This window comes from Bubalus bubalis, chromosome 11 (genome assembly GCF_019923935.1).
Source record: "Bubalus bubalis isolate 160015118507 breed Murrah chromosome 11, NDDB_SH_1, whole genome shotgun sequence".
NCBI lineage: Eukaryota > Metazoa > Chordata > Mammalia > Artiodactyla > Bovidae > Bubalus > Bubalus bubalis.
Window position 1 is genome coordinate 94,349,680 of NC_059167.1, and position 26,893 is coordinate 94,376,572.

The 26,893-nt window shown below is 41.8% G+C and overlaps 1 protein-coding gene across 4 annotated transcripts in view; it reads right to left on the reverse strand.

The window, feature by feature from the left end:
• Positions 1-26,893, reverse strand: part of PDE8B (phosphodiesterase 8B) — a 258,802-nt gene that overhangs the window by 181,715 nt on the left and 50,194 nt on the right. The window contains exon 1 of one of the 4 annotated variants that reach the window (XM_044925465.2): positions 16,011-16,300. The exons of the other annotated variants lie outside the window; for them this stretch is intronic. The gene's annotated coding sequence lies outside the window, so the exon portion shown is untranslated. Of the gene's footprint in view, positions 1-16,010; positions 16,301-26,893 lie in introns of those variants that run through there. 4 annotated transcript variants of the gene reach the window in all.

Here is a 26,893-nt window from a genome sequence, read left to right on the forward strand (position 1 = left end):
AGACACTGTTGTTTTTATATCAATTGAGGAGGAAAGAAAATAGGTGATGAGTCATCACCAGGGAAATGCAAATCAAAGGCTCACACCTGTCAGGATGGCTATCATCAAAAAGAACACAAACAACAACAGATGGTGAGGATGCAGAGAAAGGGGAGCCCTCCTACACTGTTGGTGGGAACGTACAGAGGTTTCTCAAAACACTAACTAGAGAATACCATACAACCCAGTAATTTCACTCCTAGGTATGTGTCTGAAAAACACAAAAACTCTCATTCGAAAGGATACATGCACCCCAATGTTCATAGGAGCATTATTTACAAACTGCCAAGGGACAGAAGCAGTCTAAGTGTCCATCAACAGATGAATGGATAAGGATATGGAATATACAGACACACAATGGAATACTACTCAGTCGTAAAAAAGAATAAAAATGTTTCCATTTGCAACAACATGGATGGACTTGGATGGCACCTTCCTAAAGGAAATAAGTCATACAGAGAAAGACAAATACTGCATGACATCACTTACATGTGAAATTAAAAAAAAATACAACAAATGAATAAATTTTTAAGAATGACTCACAGGTATAGACAAACTGGTGGCTACAAATTGGTGGGGAGGAGGGGCAACGTAGGCGTGGGAGAAAAGGGTTATGGCGGGATTACATGGAAGCACGTGCAAAACATGAGAACTGGAAAGCACTATAGAATGTAGAGTTTTTCACTTAATAGTGAAAAGAGAAAAAAACTAAAAGACAGGTGATGGGAGAGACACCACTGAAGTGACGTAGCACGTACGCACATTATGTAAAACACCCTGAACAGTAGTTAGTCTTCTAAGCACTAAGTACTACATTAATACCGGTTGCTATTATTGCTGTTCATCTATCAAAGGCTCGACTCTCTATCCAAAATATCAGAGGCCTGCTGGTCCACTTACACCAGTTCGCTTCTGCTAGGAAGCTCGTCTCTACACCATCTTCACGTAAGCTGACTTAGGGCAGCCCCTAGGGCCTGTGAGGCTACCACGGTCCAGCTCTTTGATGTTTCCTCCCTGACCTGGGTTCCATCCCTGTATCTGACTCTGCTTCTCTGCCTGAAGTTGGAGTGTCCCACACTTCAGCCTTACCACAAGCCTGAGGGTGGTAAGTCTCCATCTGTTTTCAGCCTTCCACTCTGGAGTCTCATGCTGCAGCCCAGGCCTACAGCTAGAGTGCTTCTGTGCCTGGGAGCCCGGGTCAGACGTCAGCCGCCAAGAGCACACGCAGCCCCAGTCTAACATCCTCACACGCCATCGGACTCCCCGACCTGAACTGTGTCCCAGTCTGCGGCCACCAGGGAGCCTGGATCTCCTTAGACCAACCCCCCCATTTGCTCACGTGGTCCAAATGGACTCCCCAGCATCCTTGCTACCACAGTAGTGCTTGTGGTGGAGAGTCTTCTTCAGCCCTCATCTACACCCTGCTTCCTGCTTGTAAGCTCACCATTAACCAATTATTCTAGTAAAAAGTGGTGCAGTGGTTGTGGTGAGAATGTAGCATGTCACAGGCACTTTGGAAAATGATTGGGTAGTGTCTTAAAAGACATTATTATGCCCCAACCACTAATGCTGAAGAAGCTGAAGTTGAACGGTTCTATGAAGACCTAGAAGACCTGCTAGAACTAAGACCAAAAAAAAGAGGTCCTTTTCATCATGGGGGACTGGAACGCAAAAGTAGGAAGTCAAGAGATACCTGGAGTAAGAGGCCAGTTTGGCCTTGGAGTACAAAATGAAGGCTAACAGAGTTCTGCCAAGAGAATGACTGGTCATAGCAAACACCCTCTTCCAACAACACGAGATGACTCTACACATGGGCATCAAAAGATGGTCAATACTGAAATCAAACTGATTCTATTCTTTGCAGCTGAAGTAGGATAAGCTCTATACAGTCAGCAAAAACAAGACTGGGAGCTGACTGCAGCTCAGATCATGAACTCCTTATTGCAAAATCAGACTTATATTGAAGATAGTAGGGAAAACCACTAGGCAATTCAGGTATGACCTAAATCAAATCCCTTACGATTATACAGTGGAAGTGACAAATAGATTCAAGGGATTAGATTTGATAGACAGAGGGCCTGAAAAACTATGGACAGAGGTTCATAACATTGTATAGGAGGTGGTGATCAAGACCATCCCCAAGAAAAAGAAATTAAAAAGGCAAAATGGTTGTCTGAGGAGGCTTTACAAATAGCTGAGAAAAGAAGAGAAGTGTAAAGGCAAAGGAGAAAAAGAAAGATACACCCATGTGAATGCAGAGTTCCAAAGAAGGAAAGATAAGAAAGCTTTCCTAAGTGATCAATGCAAAGAAATAGAGGAAAACAAGAGAATGGGAAAGGCTAGAATCTCTTCAAAAAAATTAGAGATACCAAGGAATATTTCATGCAAAGATGAGCACAATAAAGGACAGAAATGGTATGGATCTAACAGAAGCAGAAGATATTAAGAAGAGGTAACAAGAATACACAAAAGAACTATACAAAAAAGATCTTCATGACCCCAGATAACCACAATGGTGTGACCACTCACCTAGAGCCAGACATCCTGGAGTATGAAGTCAAGTGGGCCTTAGGAAGCATTACTATGAACAAAGCTAGTGGAGGTGATGGAATTCCAGTTGAGCTATTTCAAATCCTCAAATGCTGTGAAAGTGCTGCACTCAATATGCCAGCAAATTTGGAACACTCAGTCAGTAGCTACAGGACTGGAAAAGGTCAGCTTTCATTCCAATCCCAAAGAAAGGCAATGCCAAAGAATGTTCAAAATATTGCATAATTGCACTCATTTCACACACTGGCAAAGTAATGCTCAAAATTCTCCAAGCCAGGCTCCAACAGTACATGAAGCAAGAACTTCCAGATGTTCAAGCTGGATTTAGAAAAGGCAGGGGAACCAGAGATCAAATTGCCAGCATTCGTTGGATCATCAAAAAAGCAAGAGAGTTCCAGAGAAATATCTACTTCTGCTTCACTGACTATGCCAAAGCTTTTGACTGTGTGGAACACAACAAACTGTGGAATATCCTTAAAGAGATGGGAATATCAGACCACCTGACCTGCCTCCTGAGAAATCTGTATGCAGCTCAAGAAGCAACAGTTAGAACCAGACATGAAACAACAGACTGATTCCAAATTGGGAAAGGAGTACGTCAAGGCTGTCACCTTGCTTATTTAACTTATATACAGAGTACACCATATGAAATGCCAGACTGGATGAAGCACAAGCTGGAATCAAGATTGCTGAGAGAAATAACGATAACCTCATAATGCAGATGCACCAACCTTATGGCAGAAAGCAAAGAGGAACTAAAGAGCCTCTTGATGAAGGTGAAAGAGGAGAGTGAAAAAGTTGGCTTAAAAATCAACACTCAGAAAACTAAGATCATAGCATGTGGTCCTATCACTTCATGGCAAATAGATGGGGAGACCATGGAAACAGGGACAGAGTTTATTTTCTTGGACTCCAAAATCAGTGCAGATGGTGACTGCACCATGAAATTAAAAGACACTTGCTTCTTGGAAGAATAGCTATGACCAACCTAGACAGCATTTTAAAAAGTAGAGACATTACTTTGCTAACAAAGGTCTGTCTAGTCAGAGCTATAGTTTTTCCAGTAGTCATGTATGGATGTGAGAGTTGGACCATAAAGAAGGCTGAGAGCCAAAGAATTGATGCTTTTGAACTGTGGTGTTGGAGAAGACTCTTGAGAGTCCCTTGGACTGCAAGGAGATCAAACCTGTTAATCCTAAAGGAAATCAATCCTAAATATTCATTGGAAGGACTGATGCTGAAGCTCCAATACTTTGGCCACCTGATGTGAAGAGCTGACTCATTTGAAAAGACCCTGATGCTGGGAAAGACTGAAGGTGGGAGAGGAAGGGGATGACAGAGGATGAGAAGGTTGGATGGCATCACTGACTCAGTGAACATGAGTTTGAGCAAGCTCTGCGAGATGGTGAAGGACAGGGAAGCCTGGTGTGCTGCAGTCCATGGGGTCACAAAGAGTCAGACACGACTGAGTGAAAGAACAACAAAACTGTCTTAAAAAGTCAAATACACACTTCCCATACAATCCCGACTGCACTCTTATGTGTCTGTGTGTGCTTAGCCGCTCGATCGTGTCTGAGTCTTTGAGACCCCATGGATAGAAGCCTGCCAGGCTCCTCTGCCCATGGGGATTCTCCAGGCAAGAATACTGGAGTGGGTTGCCATGCCCTTCTCCAGGGGATCTTCCCAACCCAGGGATCGCACCCAGGTCTCTTACATCTCCTGCATTGGCAGGCAGGTTCTTTACCGCTAGCACTATCTTAGAAGCCCACTACTCTTCTGTAGAAAGGAGCAAACTAACACTTGTTACAGCTTATACAAACTTTGTAAACCATGTGAAGTGAAGGGAACCAGACAGAAAAACTAAATGTTATATGACTCCGTTTATATGGAATTTCTAGAAAAGGGAAATAAAACAACAGAAAGAGGATTGATGCTGGCCTCGGTCTTGGGGTGGAGCAAGTACTAGGGATCTTTTAGTAGTGACAGAAATGTCCTAAAACTTGATTGGGGTGATGTTTACATAACTGTATAAATGTACTAAAATTCATGAAAGTATACACTTAAAATGGATAAATTATATGATATGTAAATTATATAGGTTTTTTTCTTTTTTTAAAAATTAGTTTCTATTGCAGTATAGTTGATGTGAAGATTTTTTTAACATAAAAAATTCAATGATAATTCCTTAATGGTATAATATTTGCTTCAAATATAAAGTATCTTTATTTTTGGTAGCATAGATGACTCTACCCAAATATAGTGCATTTTACTCTATAGCTATTCTACAGAAGCAATCTTCTGAGAACCTCTTCCTACCCTGTAAAAAGTTAGACTCAAGCTTTGTAATTACAGGTTCACCATGAATATCTCCTACCAACTTCCCTGAAAATCTTCACTAAAAGGCACCACTTTAAAAATTAGAATAAACATATTATAGGTGATATAAAAAGGTACAATTAATTTCTTGACATTTTTTAGAACGATAAAGCTAACAAGCAAAAAGAATTCTGACTGGCATTTCAACGGAAAACTTAGAGAACACTGATGTCTTACCTGAAGTCTCACTAATAAAATTTCAACATGATCAACTGGATCTCTAAATCATACTTATTTTATCAAATCAGAAATACATCTGGCTTCTTTAATGGCTTACAAAGGGCTTCACTTCATTCAAGACTGCAATGGACCATCCCCCCACCCCACCCCAACCCGTTTTGCTTGTTTCGGTATAACATGCTGCGCAACTAGTGTTCTTTGAAACATACTTTACAACATGCTGATGTGGATAAAACATGTTTAGCTACTATCTGTTATCTTCTCCTTCTGCACTGTTGTTAATGATATTTGGTCACCTGTCTTTTCTCAAATTCTCTGTGTAATTAAGAGGTTTGCACCAATGTTTTCTCTCTTTTAATGGATCGTTTTAGCATGGAAAATAACAGCCAATCTTTTTGACATTAAAATTCACACTTTCAATGAAAAGAGCCCAATTTCTTATCCTTGTGTAATTTTAAAACTTTCCACGTGCCTTTGTAACAGACATGGACTCCTCCGGCTTCAGATCTACCGTGAAGATCTCGGATGAGGTTAAACACGTTCCTCTTCAGAAATCTCATTCTTATACTAAGCCAGGCTTGTGTCTCCAGAATGCTCCTCTACTTGGGTGGCTTTTAAAGCATGTTTGTGTATCCCTGCTACTGGTCCATTATCATCTGGGAACATGATGTTTTGTAGGGGTCCTCGAGCTGAGGAACATGCCAGAAGCTTTTAGACTTCAGTCCATCCAAGTGCATCAAATTTAAGTGGTTTCTCCCTCCATCAATATTTTGTCTGTCATCCTTCTGTTTCAACAAGGTTTCCAGCGACAGCACAGAAGTCAACATAAAGCCTTTTTTTTTAGCATTTTGTTTTAGTCAGTCAAGTGAGAGTTTTTTGGAAAGGCAATTTAAATTTTAATTAAAACCCAGGGCTCACAGGAGGGCTTGTAGATCAGATTCTGTCCATGTAGAAAGAAAATAAGCATAGCTCACAGCATAACCCAGTGTTGTTCTGCTTTGCAATTGATCAAATAATATTATGCCAACATCTTCTCCATCATGGAGGCTAGTTATTAATGTATTTTTGGTAAAATATTCAAAATAAAATGTTTCAACCACACTAAAAATTATTAAAAAGTACTTGAGTTTCAATTAACTAAGCAAACAATTACATAAAATTTTATGCAAAAGTCCAATACTGTGTGAAAGAAAGTAGAGAAAATACTAATTCTTATGTCCAAGAGCACCTTGATTTGTATTTCCACAAAATAAAAATATTTTGCCTTGGGGACTTCCCCAGTGGTCCAGTGGCTAAGACTCTGCAGTCCCAATGCAAGGGGCCTGGGTTCAATCCCTGGTCAGGGAACTAGATCCTACATACTGCAACTAGGAGATCGCATGCCCCAGTGAAGACTGAAGATCCCATGTGCTGCCACTGAGACCCAGCACAGCCAAATTAATTAATTAAAATTTTCTTTTACCTATCAAATACAGATTTCCAAATATGTAGGAATAAAATGTTTTAAAATTCTTTTAAATAACATGTTATTATAACCAAGCAGCATTTTGATAAGTTTTGTTTACAAAACTTTCTACGAAGTGACCGAGTTGTTGTTCATTTCGGTAACACGCATCAACTTCTTTTCAATGTAAAAATGAAGACGAGAACATAAGACAGTTGCAAATAGGATTTGCGATCAACAGATGAGATGGAGACCACTTCAAAAGTGGCCTTTTTCTAGAGGAGTCCCTACTATGGCACCATCGGAGGGGCAGCTCTTGGATGAGATGTCCAGAAGACTGGATAACACACTTACTGTGAGTCCACTGATAGCAAGTTACAATACTTATTCAAATAATTTCACTGGCAGAAATACCATAGGTCAAAGTGTATTGCTCTTAAATCTTAAGAAATAATCTTAAATGATGCTTAGTATGAGTGGAAATGTTAAGAAAAAAGTGGGCAGATGCCATACATTAATACTTCCACAGATTAAAAGTAATTTGAGGAGACACAACATTTTACTGATGACACAAAAACAATCATAGTAAGAATAAGGGCTTATATGTATTGCTCTTATATGTAATGCTTATACGTAATGCTCTTCAAGCAGCATATGAAGAGCATTACCCCCATTAGCCCGCTGAATCACACAGCAATTGTATCATGCAAGCACTATCATTACTCATCTCCATTTACCCTTGAAGGAGTGAAGGTTAACGAGGTTCAGCAGCTTGACCAAGGTCATGCAGTTACTAAGGGACAAGGCCGAGGCTGGAATTCAAGTCTGTCTGATGGCCAAGGCCAGCTCCCAATCGCCTTCTGCAACTCTCTCATGGGATAATGTGTTCTTAAAGTTCACATTAGCCTTTGGGTGATTCCTCTGGGGAAATGAAAAAGCTAAATTGATTTGCTAAAAAAAACAGAAGCATCTGGCCAACTTGAACTTCAGATTTTGCATTTATAGGTTCTGAGGTTACTGTTTAAAAAACAGAGCTGCCATAGCTGCTAAAATGCCTTTGAAAAAGGCAGCAAGAACCCATCACCTCGCTCACTGTCACCACAAACAGCAATGAAACACTCTCTTATGGTTCAAAAGCTTAATTTGTTTCAACACCAAATTTAAGCATGGCCCCAGCCAACGGGCCTCCTGTAAAATATCCAGAGGCTCTAGTTCTGGGTAAGGTGCAGTAAGCACACTCCACTCTGTCTCTCCAGTCTAATGCAACTATAGAACCAGTGAGCAGTCATGGAGCAGTTATTTGAGAACCTTGAAAAGTAAAGAGCAGCAAGTGGGCTGGAGAAGACAACCAGAACTCAAAGTACCTTTGAACTGGTAGTGACGTGACCATCTTCCCCGCTGCTGGTACCCTTGGACCGTGTTCGGTGCAGACTGAAAACCATCAGTGCTCTCGCACAGAACTCCAGAAGAAGCCGTATTTTGGCTCAAAGAATGGGAAAGGGATCTCCTAACACTTGGAGGAGGAGGAGCCTGCATTTTTTCCAGCTTTTCCCGCTTTCTCTTACCCCAGCCTTCAAGCTGCCTTGTGACAGAAGCAGTAGCGATTCATATGAAATGAAAACCCTAAAGGATGAGAACTTTCCGCTTCAGCCTGAGAAGCTGTGATCTGAAGAAAGTGATCAAACCTCTGTTATTCTTTTTCTTTTTTAAACTATCATTGCTCCAAATGTGGCCACAGTCACAGAAATGGTATAGCAGAAGGAGGTAAATAAAGTCCCAGACTCCTGGACCGAGGATCAAAAGGGGGAGCCCTGGGGAACTAGAAAATACCGAGAGATTGCAAAGAAGGAACATCTTGGAAAAGAGAAACCATCAACTTGTTTATGTACTCCTGGGGTCACTTCCAAGTTACACACACATGGATCTCACATTAAACAGCAGAGCTAGACTTTGAGAACTAAACTATGAGATAGATCAGCTCCCAGGTCACAGGCTGGCCACTGGGTGGCATACACACCAGACATAAGCAAAGAGCACTGGCCTGGCTTAAAAAATGAAACTTATGTTGAAACTGCAACCCACAGAAGGCTGGTAAGAACTTAGAGCTGAAACCCAGCTGGGTTGATTCCCTGCTGAAAGAAAACTATCAGTATCTAACATAAGATTTAATCAAGACACAAAGTTTCATTGTATCATACAATCCAAAATTCCTAAGAACCAAGAAAGTCACAACTTGTGGGGGAAAACAGAATCAAAAGATGCTAACGTCAAGCGACAAGGGTGTTAGAATGATCTGACAAAGACCTGAAAACACCTTTAATAAAATATGGTCCAATAGGTAACGGTTAACTTTGGAAGCGAACAAAAAGGTACAAAGTCAAAGTAAACAACGGATGGTACAATGAAGAACCAAATGGAAGTTTTAGGATTGAAAGATAAAACCACCAAAGTACAAAAACTAATTAAATAGGTTCAATATTAGAATGGAGGTAAAGGAAAGAGTCAGTGAACTTTAAGACAGATCAATACAAATGATCCAATCTGAACAGAGAGGGAAAACTAAATAAAAAATGAACAGAACCTCAGAGAACTGTAGAGCAATAACAAAAGGTCAGACATCATGTCGTGGGAGTTTGAGAGAAAACAGAAAAAGTCTTTGAAGAAACAGTGGCTGAGAGCTTCCCAATTTTGATGCATTTTTGTGAAATCTACATAGTCAAGAAACTTAAACTCTGAACAGGATAAGTGAAAGTGAAGTCGTGTCCCACTCTTAGCGACCCCATGGACTATAGCCTACCGTGTTCTTCCATCCATGGGATTTTCCAGGCAAGAGTACTGGAATGGGTTGCCATTTCCTTCTCCAGAGGATCTTCCCGACCCAGGGATAGAACCTGGGTCTCCTGCATTGTAGGCAGACGCTTTACCGTCTGAGCCACCAGGGAGTCTAAACATAATAAACCCCAACAAATCCATGTCCAGAAACACTGGAACTAAACTACAGTCATCTAAAGACTGAAAAATACTTAAAAGCATTCAGAGAAAATGATGCATTATTTATAGGGGATTCAAAGACAAGATTTCCCAACAGAAACCATGAAAGACAGAAGGAAGTGAAGCAACATTTTCAGAGTGCTGAAATAAAAGACTTGACAATCCAGAATTCTATATTCAGTGAAAATATCCATCAGGAACTAATGTTTTCTCAAGCAAAGGAAAACTAAAAGAATTAGTCTCCACCAGAACTTCTATTTAAAAAAAATTTTTTTTTCTAAAGGAAATCCAGTGATACCAGAAGGAAAACCTGGAAGATTAGGAACAAGGCGGAGCAACAGAAGTTGTAAATATTTAAGCAAATACAGTGAACCACTATCCTCCTGAGTTCTTTAAAATATGTTTGACAGTTGAAAGAGAATTTGACAACATCTGATGTATATGGACCCAATACATAAGAAAACTATAACGAAAAAGGGTTGGATAAAAGGACCTATATGAAGTTGTCTTCATTATCACTTGAAGTAGAACAACGTTTCTACTTGCAAAGAAATAGTGTCAAAAATATAACATGTAAATTTAAAGTGAATACTAACGAGTGTTCAATAACCCAAAGAAAGCAGAAAAGAGGAAATACAGAAATAAAAGAATAGCGGAAACAAACAGGACACACATAATAAATCTGTAGATCCAAACTGAGACGTGTCGATAGTGCATGAAATATAAATGGCCTAGACAAATCAATTAAAAGACAGATTGTTAGACTAGAATAGTATTAGAAAATATACACTTTATAAACAAAAGCCATCCCTGGCCAGCACCCTCCAAATAAAGGCTATACTGTTCTAGCTGTGAAGGAGATAATGAAGTGAAGTGAAGTGAAAATCACTCAGTCATGTCCAACTCTTTGAGACCCCACTGGAATGGGGAGCCATTCCCTTCTCCAGGGAATCTTTCTGACCCAGGGAGCAAACCCAGGTCTCCCGCATTGCAGGTGGATTCTTTACCATCTGAGCTACCAGAGAAGCCCAAGAATACTGGAGTGGGTAGCCTATCCCTTCTGCAGTGGATCTTCCTGACCCAGGAATCAAACTGGGGTCTCCTGCATTTACCAACTGAGCTACTAGGGAAGCCCCGGAGGAGATAAGAGTAGCTCCAAAAATAGTCCCTCTCAAACAGAGATACCCTTCATTGCTGGAGGGGCATGATTTTATCTTGGTTACCAACTGTGCTATTTTATTTAGAAATATCTCATTATACTACATTAATGTTACTGAATTTTCTGTATTGGAGACATGTTTTCCATTTTATTTGTGATATGAGGCTATTTTTCCTGCCAAGTAAATTAACATAATGAGATATAAACAAACATGACCAAAAAAAAAAAATTGTTAGAACGGACTAGAAACACATAACCTGACCATATGCTGTCTATAGGAAATGGACTTCAGATACTGGTAGGTTAAAAGTAAAAGGATGGAAAGAGAAATTCCATATCAATTCTGATCAAAAGAAAGGAAGCGTGATTGTATTAACATCTGTCTAAATAAACTTCAGATCAAAGAAAGTTACCAGGGATTAAAAAGGGACATTACATAATGATAAAAAGGTCGATTCACCAAGAAGACATAACAATACTAAGCTTGCAATCACCAGATGACAGTGCTGCAAAATACATAAAGTAAAAACCGACAGAATTAAAAGGAGAAACAAACAAACCCACAATTAGAGTTGGGAGCTTCAGCTCTTTCGGTTTTCAACAAAATACTAGGCAGAATCTCAGCAAGGATGCAGAGGAACTGAACACCACCAAAGAGCTGGACCCAGCGGACATTAAAGAACACTTTCCCTAGAAGACATCCCATTTCTTTACTTTGCTTTGCAGAAAAACTTCTCAAAATAGTTTTCTAAATTTGCTGTATCCAATTTCTCTCCCTTACTCTTTAAGCTGCTCTAAGCAGATTTTTGCCTCCGTGCTGAAACGGTCCTGGTCAAGTTCACCAATGACCTTCATGTTTCTAAATCCAATGGTCCAATATCCGTCCTCATCTTAACTTGATCAAAGCACATGACGCAGTTGCTGACTCCATCCTCTTTGAAACACTATTTTTCACTGGGTTTTCAGGTTACCACCCTTTCTTCTTCCTACCCAGGGATTACTACTTCCTACTAAACTCAAAAGATTGGATTCCTCCTCAACTCAGTCTCTAAATGCTGGACTTAGTCTAAGTCCTAAGGACTTAGTCTAGTCCTCAGATCTCTTCTTTCTGTCCACTTTCACTCCCTTAGCAATCCCATCCAGGTTCAGAGCTTTAGGTGTCATTTATGTACTGATGACTTTCAAACATGTCAGTGGGAAGGACCCTGCCCCTGAACTCCAAGCCTGTATATATTTCTCTGCCTTTGCAACCTCTCCACAGAGCTATCTGTAAGTCAACTCTAACTTAACATTTTCAAACCTGATCTGAATACTATCATCTCTTTTTAAAAAAAGTACTTCTCACCACCTCAGTGGTTTTCAATTACTTAGAAAAAAATCTTAGTTCATGCATGACTCCTCTCTTTTCCCAGCTTAGTGGCAATAAAACATAGTAGTTGAGAATATGCTCTGGATCCAGACCACCTGGATTGGAATCCTATTTTCATCACTCATAGTCTGTGATATTACACAAATTCCCTAACCTTTCAGTGCCTCAATTTCCTCATCTTTTGTTGTTATTTAGTCACTAAGTTGTATCCAACTCTTTGTGACCCCATGGACTGTAGCCTGCCTGGCTCTGCTGTCCATGGGATTTTCTAGGCAAGAATACTAGAGTGTGTTGCCATTTCCTCCTCCAGGGGATCTTCCTGACCCAGGGATCGAACCTGTGCCCATTGACAGGTGGATTTTTTACCTCTGAGCCACCAGGGAAGCCCTTCCTCCTCTATAATATAGGAATAAAAATAGTACTTTCTTCCTCATAGGTTGTTATAGGGATTAACTAAATTAGTATGTGTAAATTATTTAGTGAGAATACAGAAATGTTGGCTATTATTTTTAATCTCATCGTCGCCATCTCATGCTCTCAAATGTAACCCATCAGAAATTATGCCATCTGAATCTTCAAAATACATTTGGAATCTGAATATTTCTTACCACCTCTTGCCATTACCACTCTCATCCAAGCCATGGACATTTCTCTCCTGAATTACTCCAATGAGCTCCTAACTTGTCTCTTTCAGACTAGTCTCAATGCATCAGGCAGAATGATCCTAGTACATCAGTCCTCTGGTCAGAACCATCTAGTGACTCCCATGTTGTTCCAATTAAATGCCAGAGTCCTTAAGACAGGCTAAACTCATATAAGATGTGCCCACCCCTCATCTCTCGGACCTCACCTTCCCTACCCTTCCCTCTCCAAAAATATAGGCCTGCTTGTGGTTCTTTGAAAATGCCAAACACATTCCAGATGAAGGGAACTCCCTCTGCCTGCAACATTCTTCCTCCAGATATCCACAGGGCTCGCCGCTCATCTCTTTCATGTCTTATCTCAAAAGCCACCTTCCTGAAGACCCTCTCTGGTATTATATCACCTCAGTTAGGAGCCCAGACTCCACGGCCAGCCTGGATTCTAATCCTGACTTTGCCACTTTCTGATGGCGTGACCTTCAGTACATTACTTAATCTCTCTGGGTTTCAGTTTCCTCATCTTTAAATGGAGAATAATAATGCTGCCAGCCTAAATAAGATTGTTTTGAGGATTCAACGAATTAAAATAAATTGCTTAGAATGGTGCCATGTGGTAAGGGCTGTCATATTTATTAAATCTAAGAAGCTATGCATTATAAGACACACCATTATTTTATTTGCCATTTTAAATATTGTCAATTACATTAGTAAATGTTATCAGTTATAAAATGCATTCCAATTTTAGAGCTGCAAAATTTTTTTTTGAAAAAGTACACCTTAACATCAGTGAAATGTGATCTTTTCAGGTTTTTCTGGAAGATGGTGTGAGAAAACCTGAGCAAACACTCTGGCCAACCAAATATTTCACTGAGGGGCGTTTAAGACCCAGATCTATTCTGTATCATTCCCTTCCTTCATATATTCATTTAGTATACACACACACACACACACACACACACACATATTTAATGAGTACCTACTGTGTGCTGGGTACTTCGGTGCATATGTTGTTTTTACAAAACAGTTGTCAGGAGGCACCTTTCAGTAGCTGAAGGCAGAAGCCAGCCAGAGCCCAAGGCCTGCCCAGTGTGGTGGGCACAACCAGGAAGGTGGCATCCAGCAGCCACACCAGGATCCCCTTGCTGTGGTCCCTGCATTCCCGTGACTTGCAACTTATAATTTTGGCTGTATTCCCAGTTCCAGACTCTTGGCTGTAGCTCTTGATGACAAGGTGGAACACATGCCCAGCATTTCTTTATGTCCTCCCAGTACTGACCTTCTGAAAGGAATGTCACCATTACTGATAAAGTGGCCAACCCAATACCTACTTAAACTGGCTTGTTTCCATTGTCAATCTAAGGACTCATGTCAAACTTTTCCCCCTTAAGTGAAAGAAACTCAAACATGTTAAATGTGGAAACATTGATAAAAAGATATTCTGCAAAAGTCTAAAATGAGCAGATTTATTTCAATGCAACAAAAGTCTATTACACACACACACAGCTGCAGAGTGGGAAATGAAATCCCAGGAGTTTAGTCTCCATGGAGGCAGATGAACCACTAAGCACAGTATAAAGTCTCCTTTCAGTTCAGTTCTCCTATCCTGACTAATTAGGTGCATTTGAAATTTTACCCTAATAAGCGAGTGATCAAGATATAAGCAACATTCATCATACCTATGATGCTAGAAGGGTCTGCCTCTATCTGCAGAAGAGGATGATCTCGTTTCCTTAAGGGCCCTTATAACTACCACAGGAGGTCAGGGAAGAAGACTCTGCTTCAGGATCTGCTCCTGGGGTGTCTGGGTGCTTAGCAGAGACAGCAAGCGGAGTTATCACCATCACCCCACAGCCTGCCATGCTCCTGGAGGAAGGGGGATGGAGAGGGGAAGGGAAATGTAAAACCAACCAACCAGCCAAAGAACAGACCCTGGCAACCATAGTGTGGGTGTGCTACCTTCCACCTCATTTGAAAGGCCGGGAGTTGTGTTGGTAAGAAAACCCTACAGTAAAAAGCCACAGGGAGAAATCATGGTTTGCTGACTCTGAAGACAAGTAGACAAACAAACTGATTAGCTCCCATCACTTCACACAGCCAAGCCCCTGCCAACGTCGAAGGACATTGTTGGTGACCTCTTCCGATTCAAAAGATGTGCAGCCGGCAGCAGCATTCCCCTTCAAGTTACAGGTTTTTTCCATTTCATTATTATTATTATTAATCCCTTAACCCTGGATTACAATTTTTTTTATCATTATAAGATAAGTAAGTCTGACAAAGCAATGATGCACTTGGTTTCCATGACAACCCTTCACAAAAAAGTTCAACCTGCTGCATCACCACGAAGCACTTTGAAAATCATTTCCTAGCAACCCCAGAGGTACCCAGAGACATGGACCTTTATCTGCCCTTTACTTAGACCTAGGAGAATTACACACAGGATGACAGAGAAACCAGGTCACTTAGTTACCACTAACAGCAAGTGGGCATATTTCATCAGTGTATGAAGCAGAATAATTCCCAGCTGTGTCTGCAAGGAGACATATGTGCCTATCTGGATGTTTTTAACAGACTGCACCTTCTACCCCTCAGTTAGGGGCTACAAAAACACCCAACTAAATTCCACTTTGACCCATTTGAAGGCAAGTGATCACCTTCAAATAATTCTCTAACATCAATGCACTCATCTGAAAAGCGGGAATTTAAAAATTACCCTCTGCTAATTATGAAAGCTTGGGCTTCCCTTGTGGCTCATCTGGTAAAGAATCAGCCTGCAATGCGGGAGACCTGGGTTCGATCCCTGGGTTGGGAAGATCCCCCTGGAGAAGGGAAAGGCTACCCACTCCAGTATGCTGACCTGGAGAATTCCATGGACTGTATAGTCCAAGGGGTCGCAAAGAGTCGGACACGACTGAATGACTTTCAATTATGAAAGCATGCTTACCACAGTATAATGATATGCACCCGTCTATTAGGAAAATAAGAAAAAAGTGCAACGTTTAAGAGACTTCATGACAAAGTTACTACCTAAAAGATAAGAAGCTTTTGCGGAAGTAAATGTGAAAATAAAATGGAATTTTTTTAAAAATGAGAAACAGACGTTTTTCTATAGTTGCACTATTTCTCAAGGTTCTCCAAAATAACACTTTCTAAAATTAACAGAAAATAGAATCTGCTGACTGTAAGATAGTTGGTTATTGTGCAAACTGGTCTCCAACTGCAACCCACCACACCTGTCTGCTCTCTGCACCCCGGGAAGCTCACCTCTGCAGCCTGCACCACCAGCCTCCTCTCCCAGCTGGCTTCACACTGGCAGGACAGGGGAGGGTGAGGAGAGACTGAGCCTGGGGCATTTCTTCCCCCACCTTCCTGCTTCAGTGCCCTGGCCGGGGAACACCTTGTGCCACTGTGAGCATGGCTTCTGCCAGGGGCCCCACGGCCTGCAATGCCCTTCGCCTGGGAGCCCCTTCAGCCCTAGAGCTGCTGAGGGCGTCCCATGGCTGCTAGTCGGGGCACCTCTCTCGGCTTCCCTTCTCCGCTCACACCGCTTCTCCATTTAAGTCTCTTCATGAGAACCATCCGGGTTGAATTGTTTCCCCTGGGACCCTGACTGATGCAACTTTGACAACTGCAATCAATTCTGAATTAACATGGAGCAAAATCTTTTGTCACACAGCTCCCTTTTGACATTATTACCATTATCATTATTCCTCCGTTCTCTGATTATCATACAAAAGAAGCTAGAAATGAAGGTGATTTGAAATTCCCTCCTTTGAAGTGTAAGTCTGATAAGTCTGATTTATTCCTCAATAACCAGGGAAAAGGCAGCTTAAAGAGAAACAGAATGTTTCCTTAGGAACTTTATGTCCATCTACAAAGCCAAGCTATTTTATCAACATGAGTTTGAGCAAACTCCCGGAGATGGGGAAAGACAAGGAAGCCTGGCGTGCTGCAGTTCACGGGGTGGCAAAGAGTCAGACACAACTTAGCGACTGAACAATGACAACAACAAAGAACTGGAAAATAGGAGGGCAGTTTTCCCCAGACCGCCCGTGAGTGCTTTTCACCTGGGTCTTCAGAGCCTGGCTTGTTTAGCTTGCTGTATTTCCACACCAGGCAGCTGCATTGGCATTCACATGAGTAGGGAGAATATGCATTCCCAAACAACTACCCATGAATTTCGCATAAGCCACCATTTGGGAATTATCTTCACCACCATCCCCTCTAAATTAGCAAAACAAATAACAAGAACCAACACACACTATGTGACTCATTGTGCCCAAACCAGAAACCCGGCCCCACATTTAATTCTAATGTTTCCCATGATTTTGTCCTGATACCAAGCTTCTGAACCAAATCCAAACCTTAGTTTCTGCATTTGTAAAAACGGTGACTGACCCTCTCAGGTGTTACTGTGAGATCCGAATGATCTGTGCTCAATGGCACCTTCTGCGGTGGCAAAAGAGTGCCACTTAGCCCCGAGTTGTTTGCCTGTCTTCAAAATCCTACCAATTACTTCTCTTAGACTGAAACTGGGGCAGTGACTCAAATGTGTAGCTTTCTTCTAATGCACAGGATGCAGCCTGCTACACTGTGATTCTAGAGCTCTGGGATAACCCTTCCCTTCTTCAAGAGATCTTCCTGACCCAGGGACTGAACCCTGGGTCCCCTGCATTGCAGGCAGACTCCTTACCATCTGAGCCACCAGAGAAGTACTATAAAAATGACAAGGAACACTAACAGTTATTCTGAGGGCTCCCTGAATCTAGTATAGAACTGAGACCCAAATTCATATCAGACTTCATCTATGGTATCTTGCTCAATTCTTTAAAACAACCCTGAATCAAAACTGTAACAAGATCGACTTCACACCCACCTGACTGTCTCTAGTTTAAAAAGACAGTTAATAACAAATGCTGGTGAAGATGTGGAGAGAGACACACCCCCCCCCCATAGATGGTAATAGAAACGTAAAATGATGTGGCTGCATTGGAAAACACTCTGATGGTTCCTCACAAAGTCAAACACAGAGTAACCACGTAATCCAGCAATCTACTCCTGCCAGACACCCAGGAGAAATGAAAGCTTGTGTTTATACAAAAAACTGTCCAGGGTGTTCACAGCAGCGTTATTCAAAATAGCCCAAAAGTAGAAACATCCCAAATGTCCATCAGTGAATAAATACATGAATAAAATGTGGTATATCCATACAATGGAATATTATTTCACAATAAAGAGAGATAAAATACAGACATATGGTACAGCACAAAAGAACCATGACAATATCACACCAAGTGAAAGAAGCCAGACACAGAAGGACACACGGCACACAAGTCCCATTCTACATGGAATACCAGAATAAGCAGCTCCATAAGACAACACAGACAAAAACAGAATAATGGTTGTTAAGAGCTGGGGAATTGGGACTGACTGTGAATGGGTATGGAGTTCCTCTGGTTATGATGGAAATATTTTAAAATTAGACACTGGTGGTAGCTGTAAAACATAATGAATGCATTAAAAACCACTAAACTGTACAATGTAAAGTGGTGGATTTTATGTTATATGAAGGTATAACTCAACTGAAGAAAGAGTCGGCGACTTGCCACTTTGTACAGAGTGGTCTGGTGTAGTACTTGCTGGATTACAATGTTCTGAGCACTACACAGGCAGGATGGAGGCTCCCTCTTCGTGGTCGAGGCTTACTACAAGTCTAACGCTGACTTTCCTTTTGTCAAGCTGTTTGCAAGGAGAATGAATTCTGTACTTGATTCTGTCTCCTATCCCTGAGGCATATGGTTTGACTAGAAAGTAAATTTACATAGCCACATTGACTGCCCTGAGAGCATAAACATTGTAAAGAATATTTGGAGACAAGCTCTCCTGCAGTCAGTCACTAAATTTACAAACCTGTGTACACACTTTTAGACCTCTTCCTTCCACCCATCCTTCCTTCTTCCCATTTCTCTCTCCCCTGCTTCCTAGCAAGGATGTTCTGCCAAAACTAAGCCAAAACCCAGGCATCATTCCAGTTTGTTCCATCTCCCACCTCTACCTCATCCAAACATTAAATCACTTCCTAATTTTAAAAATAATAATGTATTCCCTCCTCTCTATTGCCACTACTTTAATCCAGGCCCTCTTTATCTCAAGCCTAAATTATTATAAAAGGTATCAAAATCAAACTTCCACAGTCTGCCCAGATCAAGAAACCACAACCCTATGTCACTACCCTGCTGAAAATCCACCCCATGATCGCTTGATAAAGTCCTCGCTTTTTAGCCTGGCAAAGGAGAAACCCATAAATCAGCCCTTTCCATACATTTCTGGCTCTTCTGCCTGTCTTCCGCCCACAGTTTACACTTAACATGGATGGTGGTCCTCAGACACGTGATTTTTCTTCACTCACTACCATGTCTGTGAACACTGTTCCCTCTGTGTGAAATTCCCTCCTCCTCTCTACCTTATACACACCCAGTTAATTCTCAGTTGTCTGTCAAGCAGACCCTCAACATTACATTATTTGAGAAGCCATTTCCATTCCGGGTGAGGTTAGATGCTCTTCCCTCATCTGCAGAACCCTTCCTCTCAAACATCAGCAGATTATAGAAAACACCGGTATGGCAGGTGGACTCGACCAGCTCCCTCAACAACTCCCACCTCCTAGTATTCCCACCCCTGTGAATCCCCACCTCTTGACCGTGGGCTGGCCCAGTGACTTGCTTCTAATCAAAGGAATACAGCAGAGATGATGGACAGTCACAACTGTGATTAAGGAGCACAAGCTTGTGCCTCCATCTCACTAACAGGCTGTCTCTCTTGCTGGTTCTGAGGAAGCATGCTACCATATCAGAGAGGTCCGTGTGGCAAGGACCTGAAGCCTATAGCCTATAGCTCACAGCCAGCAAGGAACAGAGTCCCTCACCTAAAAGCTGCTGAAGAACTGAATCCTGCCAAAAACCATGTCAATAAGCCAGTAGAGGACCCAGATGAACTATGCCTGGCTTCCTGACCCACAGAAAGCAATAATAAATGTGCGTGTTTTAAGCCACTTCATGTGTGGTACTTTTACACAGCAATTAACGCAGGCATGCCACAATTTATTGTGCTTCGCTTTACTGCACCTCACAGATACTGTGTTTTTTACAAACTGAATGTTTGTGGCAACCCTGCCTTAAGCAAGTCTAACTGTGCATCTGCTCACTTCATGTCTCTTGGCCACATTTTTGTCATCCTTGCACTATTCCGAACTTCTCATTATATTTGTATGGTGATCTGTGATCAGAGATCATCGGTGTTATAAGTGCAAAATGATGATGACTCAAAGAAGGCTCAACTGATGGTTAGCATTTTTTGAGCAATAAAGTGTTCTTAAGGTATATACATTGCCTTTTTTAGACATACTGCTATTGCACACTTACTAGACTACAGTATAAGGTGCACATAACTTCTCTATGCACCAGGAAACAACCAGAATCTCCTGTGACTTGCCTTATGCGATAGTCACTGTACTGCAGGTCTAGACCTGCATCTCCAAGGTGTGCCTGCAGCGCCCGTCCCTCTCCATCCCAACTAGGACATAAACTCCAGGGAAAGGATCCTCTTATTCATCTCCCTGCCTTTACTCTAACACAGGTCCTTGATGCTCAGTTAGGGTCTCAATAAATATTTATGAACTATTGTTGAGTTGAACCAACCTATCCGTGTTTGACAACCGAGCTGCCTTAGCTTGACGGCACCAACTGACGGCCAACGGAGGGAACTGTGACCCAAATTGGCTTCTCTTTCCTAAACACAGGCAGGTCAACACATCTTCCTTCTTTAGTGATGCACAATGAAGCTGATCTGCCTTCAGGAGCATCTCTTCTGGACATGCACAGACACAGACGCACGCTTTATATCACTTTCTCCATCTTTTAGTTTCTAGTCTGCACCCCCAAAATCTCACCACACATATTGGCTCTCTCTCGTGTCTCTGCTCCTTTCTTCCCCAGCCCCACCCCAACTGTATCACATCTTCTCACTCACTCATATACAACAACTCACAAGCCACTCTAAGCAGTGCTCATTGCTCAAGTTGATACATCTGTATAAGGGAAAAAAACAAGATCCATTCACAAATGATATTAACATAAGAAAGCACTTTAGGAAAAGTTTCTGTAGATCAGATATCTGATTCTAGCACAAAAAGAGAATCATATGTTTTAAACATACAAAAGAATATATATTTGTGCATTCAATTTCTAAAATGGAAAAAGAAACCCTGATGTTAGTTCTTGATGGTTAAAACTTAAGATTCAAAGTCCTCATGAAGATGCAAAGAAATTCTTTAAAACAGAGATGCTGAGCCCCCTGTGAGTGCTGACAGGGTTAAAGATAAGGTAACTGCACTCAATTTTAAGGTAAGTGGAAAGGCAGAAGTGAAGGTGTAAAAAAGGTAGTCAACTCCTCCCAAACCATTTTGCTGCTGTGAAAAAATGAGAGCTACCATATTCAACATTTACCCTGGAGAGGCCCAACCTCCTCCAGAAATTTTTTCTCAAAGATTTCACGCCTCCATGAAAATGACACCATAGTTGGGATAAAAGTAGAAAAAAGCAGGTTTTACTCACAAAGAACTCTCTGCTGGAGATTTTATGCTTGAGTTTGAGCAAAAACTATATTACTATTTTACAATTTCTAGAGAACTAAAGGGCCCAGTGAAATCTCTATGCAATAGCAGAAGTTAATGTCCCAGATTAGATAAATAAGGCTTTTCTGGGAAAAGATTTCATTATTGCATGGAAAAAAAATCATAATATGAAAAGATTGAGGGCAGGAGGAGAAGGGGGAGACAGAGGTTGAGATGGTTGGATGGCATCGCCAACTCAATGGACATGAGTTTGAGCAGACTCCAGGAGATAGTGAAGGACAGGGAAGCCTGACATGCTACCGTTCATGGGGTCACAAAGAGTCAAATATGACTGAGCGATTGAACAACAATGACAACAAATATGAAAAGATATCAGCACATGACTATTCTCTTCAGCAACACTTCTAGTAGCAAAAATGATGAAAATAATTTAAAAACTATCAATGGGGGACTGGATGAATAAGTAGCTGTACAGTCACACAATGGAATTCTACGCAGGTATAAAAAGGAATGAGGAATGTCTATGGATTATGGTACAGTGATCTCTAGGATATGTTAACTGAAAGAAGAAAAATGCATTAGTATGCTGCTGCTGCTGCTAAGTTGCTTCAGTCATGTCCGACTCTGTGCGACCCCATAGACGGAAGCCCACCAGGCTCCCCCGTCCCCGGGATTCTCCAGGCAAGAACACTGGAGTGGGTTGCCATTTCCTTCTCCAATGCATGAAAGTGAAAAGTGAAAGGGAAGTCGCTCAGTTGTGCCCGACTCTTAGCGACCCCATGGACTGCAGCCTACCAGGCTCCTCCGTCCATGGAATTTTCCAGGCAAGAGTACTGGAGTGGGGTGCCATTGCCTTCTCCATTAGTATGCTACCATTTGTCTAAGAAATGGAGAATATAAACATGGTTGTGTGTAATTCAACCAATGGTACGAAAACCACAAACATTTTAAATATAGTTAACCATTTGATGGAGGGCATAATATGTAGAAGATATGGATAAAATCTAAACTTCTCTGAATAGACCACATTATAAAGATTTTACTTTGTAATGTAAATAATTCACATTATTACAACAAAATAAAATTTTTTAAAAGATCAAATCGAAAGTAAAATGAAACAAATGAATATAACTGTATTGAATTAATCACCATTCCACCATAAGTTTGCTCTATAAAAAGGAACCAATTCAAATGACTTAAAACTCAATAATTTGCCCATTCATCCCAGCAGGATATGCTCTAATGTAAAAGATTTCTGGGAAAAAATATTAAACTGCTTTCAGTGGTGATTCTGAGCCTGCTGTCCATGTGCTGTGGGACAGAGCAAATGAGGGATTACCTTGGTGTTGTTAAGAACCAGGGTCAATGTCATCAGAAGAGGAAATAGAAACGTTAAGACTAATGAGGTTAGAGAAAAGGCCCTAAATTTGGATTGGAAGTGTTAGTATAAACTCATGGCACATTTTATCTTTAAAAACATTTATTTTCTGGCTGTGTTCACTTAAAAAGCCAGGAGACAATGATCAGTCCATTAGCAACGATCACTCCATTGCCCAGATCATGTCTGTAAGTATCATCTTTCAATAAAAAGAATTAGGTTCCTGAGAGAAATGACTGACTCCAGATCAGGGGATGAACGTGACGAAACTGGAACATCCTGTCACCCCATCAGGCAAACCACCTATCAGAGATGAAAAGGAGACAACGTGGCTATCCAGTAGCCAAAGACAGACCAACTGAGCTTCAGTAAGGACAACAACGGCAGCAGACTGGGGCACGGCTGCTATTTCACAAACCGGTAATAACAGTACTAAAAGCATCACCAGTTATCTTTGGAGGAGGCTAGGAAATCAAACCACTATCTTGAAAACTGCCAAGGAAAAGAGAAATCTCAAGCATGTACCCCATCTTTTCCCATTTGGACTGTGCCTCGGGATAATCAAATAGTTGATGAGGGAAGTTTCTCTGCAGAGAAGCATTCCAGAAGTTTTGTAGAAAGAACAGACCACAAACTTCTGCAACCCCTAATGAATGAATGGATCTAGGCATCAATCATGAAGCAAAAAAACAGAGAAAACCAGACATTACATGCCTCCTGATGGACATACAGAGCACTATAAAGAAGCCTGAATAAGTAAGCCCAAAAGCCAACCAAATAATGTACCCCTGAATCTGACCAACAACACACAAGGAATATAGGGCCAGAAGAACATGGTACATGATACCACAAGGCTGTAATCAACAAAAGCCGGCCTGTGGGAAACTCTGCCGGACAAATGACCCCATTTCTCTAACAAGGAAATTTTAAGGGGAAAAAAGAAAAAGGAGGTACCTATAGATTAAAGGATACTTAAGAAACATCAACCAACTATAGCCGGTGGTTCTTATTTCAAACATGATTCAAACAACATTTTTTAAAACTAAGACATTTATGAGCTAATTAGAGAAACTTGGGCACTGTCCTGATACTTGATGATATCAAGCAACTATTCCTCATTTTTCTACAAGCTAATAGTATTTTGGTTGTTTTTTAAGCAGTCTTTATTTCTTAGACTTGGGAGCTTCCCAGTGGCTCAAGGGTAAAGAATCTGTCTGCAATGCAGGAGACGTGGGTTCAATCCCCGGGTCAGGAAGATCCCCTGGAGAAGGAAATGGCAACCCATTACAGCATTCTTACTGGGAAAATTCCATGGACAAAGAAGCCTGGCAGGCTACAGTGCATAGGGGTGCAGAGTTGGACACGACTAAGCCACTGAGCACGATCTCTTAGAGTTAGTTATGTTTAAAATAATATGATGTTTTAGATTTGCTTTAAAATAATCCCAGAGTAGGGGGGAGAGTGGGTGGTATATGTAAAAGAATAGCCTTAATTTTATAACTGTCGAAGCTGGGCAATGTTTGCCTAAAGTTTCACTGCGTTACTCTATTTTTGTATACATTTGAACTTTTCCATAATAAAAAATTTAAATGACAAGCCTTCAAAAATCAGTCTGTGGACTTTCCTGATGGCACAGTGGGTAAGAATCCACCTGCCAATGCAGGGGACACAGGTTCGATCCCTGGTTTGGGAAGATTCCACATGCGTCAAAGCAACTCCCGTGCTCTAGAGCTCGTAAGGCACAACTAATGAGCCTGTGAGCCATGACTACTGAAGTCTGTGCCCTAGAGCGTGTGCTCCGCAACAAGACAAACCACTGCAAAGATAAGCCCGAACACTGCAACTAGAGGAGCCCCCGCTCTCCGCAGCTCGAGAAAACCCACACACGGCAACGAAAGACCCAGCACAGTCAAAAAAAAAAAACAAAAAAAAAACTAGTTTGCATCTTGTTAACATGTACTGATAGTTATGTTCAAAGCTAATAATGTGTGTGTAGGTGAGTGTGTGTGTGTGTAAAATCATTTTCAAACAACTCTGTGAGGCAGTTACTTTTACAATCCTCCTTAGATAGAGGGAGAAACAGAGGATGAAAGAAGTTAAGCCATGGAACAGTGTGAGCGGTGCACATGAGATTAAGACCTAGGTCTCCCTGACTGGAAATCCCATGTACAGTGGGAAAAACAAAACCTCCTCTACAGATGTTAGGTAGAGGGAGACGGGTGCAGAGGATTGTTAACAAGGCACTGGAAGGCAGAGAAGAGCCAAAAAGAACACGGAGATACACTGGAGAAATAGAAACTGCAAGGGCAGCATCCGGAGACCAAAAACTGCTTCCACGCCGGGCGGCACCCACCGCCACACGTGGCTCATCAGAGGCGCCGGCACCAGCGGCGAAAGCCGCACCAGCGCCCTGAGCAGGAGCTGCTGCTGCCGTCCCCTCCTTTCTCCCACCTCCCAGTGTTTCCTACCAGTACCTCCTCCTTGCAGAATGCAAGTGCAGACCAGCTGGCAAAGGAGTCTGGAAGATGTAGTCTGCAGGCTGCTAGCCCCACGTAATAAAACGGAGAATATGGAAAAGCAGGAATGGAGCTGAGAACTAAAGACCACAGCACAACCACACTGCTGTGATTTCTTGACTTAGAACTCAGGTGTGGGTAAATTAGGTGAAGGGGATTAAAAGGTACAGACTTCCGGTTATAAAAAACAATGTCAAGGGGATGTAACGTACCGCACAGGGAGTGTAGTCAATAATACTGTAATACCTTTGTATGGTGACAGATGATTACGAGACTTGCGGTGATCAATTCATAATGTACACAAATATTGAATCATTACGTGGTACATTTAAAACTAATACAATATTATATGTCAATTAAACTTCAATTGTAAAAAAAGAAAACAGAAAAGGAAGCTCTCTTATGTGAAGTTTTACCTCCTTCCTCAATTCTTCCACTGGAACAGCTGCCATGATGTCTGAGGCTGCCTATGACTAGGGGAGCCTATGCAGACCCCTCCAGGTGGTCAGCGAACCTCACCGACAAAGAACGTTTTTTCGAAGAAGGATATAACTTAGTCAACTCAGCTGGAACTATTTTCTTCAAGAAAAAATGCCTCACCAACTTGCATTAGCTCCCTCCAGCCAAGAATGGACAATTTGTGCATCCAAGTATTAGGAACTGCAACTGATTAACACACATCAACTATATGTGTTAAAAGAAGCTACAAGGACATATTGTACAACACAGGGAACACAGCCAATATTTTGTAATAACTGTAAGTGGAGTATAACCTTTAAAAATATGACTCACTATATTGTACACCTGCAACTTATATGCTGGGCTTCCCTTGTGGCTCAGCTGGCAAAGAATCCACCTGCAATGCAGGAGAACTGGGTTCCATCCCTGGATTGGGAAGATCCCCTGGAGAAGGGAAAGGCTACCCACTCCAGTATTCTGGCCTGGAGAAGTCCATGGACTGTACAGTCCATGGGTCGTAAAGAGTCGGACACGGCTGAGTGCCTTTCACTGTTCACTAACTTATATGGTATTGTACATCGACTATACTTCGATTTTAAAAAGGTATCATGTTACTAAGCAAACAGGAACAAGTGAAACATCTTTGTTACTTCAGGAGAATGGGAGGAAATCAACTCATTATTCTAAAAACTGGAAATAAGAGAGAAGACTGACGCAGTTAACCTGCCTTTCCCATACAAACTGTATCCCAGGGAAACCAACTAACTGATGAGGGGAAGTTTTTCTTCTTAGAGATGCTGCAGCTAATGAGTGAAGGAAATGATGGAACAAGAATTTCTTGCTCCCGCCGTCCCTCCCCCCGCCGCCACCCCATCACGCCCAGGCCCCCTTGAAATGGGGGTCTGCGGTACCCCAGGGGTGTTGAAGGTTCAGGCGTGGGCAGCAGTCAGGGAGAGGCAGAAACGGAGGGGAAAGGGGTGGCCGTGGGGACTTGTCGCCCCCAAGGTTCTGAAAACCGAGGGGCTGGCGGGGCAGAGGCGCAGGCTTAGAGGACCCTCGGGAGGAAGCCGTGTTTGCTCCACCTCTGCGAGCGAACAGAGGACCAACCTCGAGTCTTGGCACTGGGAGATCCTAGGCCACAGAATAGCAGGTGAGAAGAGGC